Source organism: Olea europaea, chromosome 1 (genome assembly GCF_002742605.1).
Source record: "Olea europaea var. sylvestris chromosome 1, O_europaea_v1, whole genome shotgun sequence".
In the NCBI taxonomy this organism is placed as follows: domain Eukaryota; kingdom Viridiplantae; phylum Streptophyta; class Magnoliopsida; order Lamiales; family Oleaceae; genus Olea; species Olea europaea.
In genome coordinates this window covers 29,399,355-29,402,847 of record NC_036237.1, presented here as the reverse complement: position 1 = coordinate 29,402,847, position 3,493 = coordinate 29,399,355, and positions in this window count along the sequence as shown.

Sequence of the window (3,493 nt, the reverse complement as noted above, 5' to 3'; positions counted from 1 at the left end):
CCCTTAAGCCGAAGCATAAATATCAATCATGCCCAGCTTGTTATAAATATAATTAACCCGAATCCCATTTAGGGCCTTTGTGAAAATCTCTCTCAATTGTTATCCCGTCTTCCCATATCCTGTAGAGATTAAATTCTGTTGCACCTTCTCACGAATGAAATGACAGTCAATCTCAATATGATTAGTTCGTTCATGAAATGCATGATTAGAAGCAATATGAAAAGCAGCTTGATTGTGACACCACAACTTTGCTGGTATTGAAGCCTTAAGACCAATTTCAGTTAAGAGTTGATAGATCCACATTATCTCCCATGCAGATTGTGCCATAGCTCTATATTCTGATTCTGCACTGGATTGGGACACAACATTTTGTTTCTTACTTTTCCACGAGACCATATTTCCTCCAACAAAAAGATAGTAGCCGGTAGTGGATTTTCGATCAACCTTGAAACCTATCCAATTTGCATCTGAGAAGCATTCGAGATGTGTATGTCCATGGTTTCTGTACAGTATCCCACGTCTAGGAGCTCCCTTTAAATAACACAGGATCTATTTTAAAGCTGCCCAATGTTGAACTGTTGGGGAAGACATGAATTGACTTACAATACTGACAGAATACGCAATATCGGGACAGGTTACTGTAAGGTAGTTCAATTTTCCAACCAGTCTTCTATACTTCTCAGGATCTTCAAATAAGTCGCCATCTTTGGTAAGTTGCAGATTAGGAAGCATTGGAGCACTGCTTGGTTTAGATCCCAACTTTCTTGTCTCAGTTAATAAGTCAAGTACATATTTTCTTTGAGATAAGAAGATGCCTTTCTTGCTTCTCGTCACCTCAACTCCAAAGAAATACTTTAACACCCCTAAGTCTTTCGTGTGAAATGGTGTGAAGGAAGGACTTCAGAGATGAAATTCCCATAGTATGACTATCAGTAATAACAATATCAACATACACAACAAGGAGAATAATGCTGGATTCAGACTGTTTGTAGAAGACCGAGTGATCAAACTTGCTCTTCTGCATTCCAAACTTTTCCACTGCCTGACTGAATTTTTCAAACCACGCACGTGGACTCTGTTTCATATCATATAAGGACTTTCGAAGATGACACACTTTCCAATACTCCCTCTGAGCAACAAATCCAGGTGGTTGCTCCATATAGACTTCCTCTTGGAGATCACCATGTAAGAAAGCATTTTTGATGTCTAATTGATGTAAAGGCCAATTATGTGTAGCTGCCATAGTTATGAACAAGCGAACAAACGTTAATTTCGCTACAGGAGAGAGAGTGTCAGAGTAATCCACACCATAAGTCTGAACATAGCCTTTAGCCACAAGACGGGCTTTAAGCCTAGCCACTGAGCCATTAGGATTGACTTTGACTGCAAATACCCACTTACATCCAATAGCATTTTTCCCTGCACGTAAATCTACTAAATCCCAAGTATCATTAGCATCCAGAGCATTCATCTCCTCGATCATAGCATCACGCCAACGAGGATAGGATAAGGCTTCATGAACACTCTTCGGAAGAGTCATAGAGTCAAGGGAAGCAACAAAAGAGCAAGAAGAAGGAGGCAAGTGATCATAAGAAACAAAAGATGAAATGGGATAAGTGCACTGACGTTTACCTTTGCGGAGAGCAATAGGCAGATCAGAATCACCAAACACTAGATCCAATGCTGAAGAAGAGATGGGTGCCATGCATGCATCAAGAGGGTCGCGTCATCTCGAATACACAAGGCGGATAGGTGGTGGAGCAATAGGGATAGAAGTAACATTAGTTGATTGATACGTGACATGATAAACTAACAGATCATCATCCTCCCCCTTACTGAAAGGATTAAAAGAAGTGGGAAAGAAAGGAATATGTTACAAAAAGGTAACATCAGCTGACACAAGATATTTGCTAAAACTCAGACAATAGCATCGATGCCCTTTTTGTAGACGAGAGTAATCTAGAAAAATATATTTTAAGGATTTGACTTTTGAGATCTAATTTAGTTACTTGGGGACGAACGTCACGAGCATAATAAGTACTACCAAATATATTAGGTTCAACAGGAAACAAGGGTTTAATATGGAAAATGACACTCTAAGGAGTCTCACCATGAAGAACGGACGAAGACATTCGATTAATAAAAAAACAAGCTATGGAGATTGCATCAGCCCAAAATTGTTTAGGAACATGCATTTGAAACAGGAGTGCCCTGGCTGTTTCAAGAAGATGCCTAACTTTTCTTTCAGCCATACTATTCGGAGAGGGGGTGTCAACACACGAGGGTTGATAGAGAATACCATTATGAAGCATGTAAGTCTGAAAAGAATCGGAAAAATATTCTTTGGCATTATCACTTCTTAGTGTGTACAGAGACATTAAACTGTGTTTTAATTTCAGCACAAAAGGCACGAAAATTAGAAAATAATTCAGAACGATTCTTCATTAAATAAAGCCAAGTCACACGAGAAAAATCATCAACAAATGTAACAAAATACCGAAAACCAGTTCTGGATACAACCGGACAAGGACCCCAAAAATCTGAATGAACTAACTTAAAAGGAAAACTAGCTCTTTCATTGACTCTAGGAACTGAGGGCGGACGATGATGTTTTGCAAACTGACACGAGTCACAATCTAAAAATGATACATTTTGAAATTGAGGATATAATTTCTTCAACAAAGATAAAGATGGATGCCCCAATCGACAATGTGTTTCAAATGGAGTTAAGACACTTGAACACGCAATTGACTTGGGCACCTGGGTATCCAGAATATAGAGACCTCTTGATTCATGTCCTTTAACAATAATCTTCTTCGTCATAAGATCCTGAAAAAGACGCTAGTCAGGAAAAAATGAGACACAACAGTTTAAGGCTCGAGTAAGTTTGTTAATAGACATTAAATTGAAAGAAAATTGTGGTAGATTTAAGACACGATATGGAAATTAATGGAGTTGGATTAATAGTGCCAAGAACTGAGAATAGAAGTAGAACCATCAGCTAAAGTAACATTGGAGGTAGATGTACGTGATTGAAAAGTGGATTACCTGTCATATGATCCGTGGCACCAGAATCAATGACCCATTTTGAGGACGAGGAAAGAAGACATGTATTAAGTTTACCTGTTTCAGCAATGGTGGAGATAGAGGGAGATGAATTTTTCAATGCTTCTTGGTACTGAGTGAATTTGGCAAATTCATCTGCAGAAATGGTAATGGTCTGCTCAGAGGTTGAGATGGGTGTAGTATTGGTAGCTGCAACATGGGCTGAGTGAGACTTCTGATATTTATTGTGCAATTTCAGCATGAGTATTTGGTATGTCTCGACTCATGACAATAATAGCATACAAACCCCCTTCATTTTGACTTCGATTGACCCGACTGCTTGTACTCTCGCCTCTTGTATTACCTCTACTACCATGACTGATAAGAGCACTAGAAGGTTGAACAGATGAAGCAGCAGGAGCACCGGTATTGGTACGAAGTACTCTAG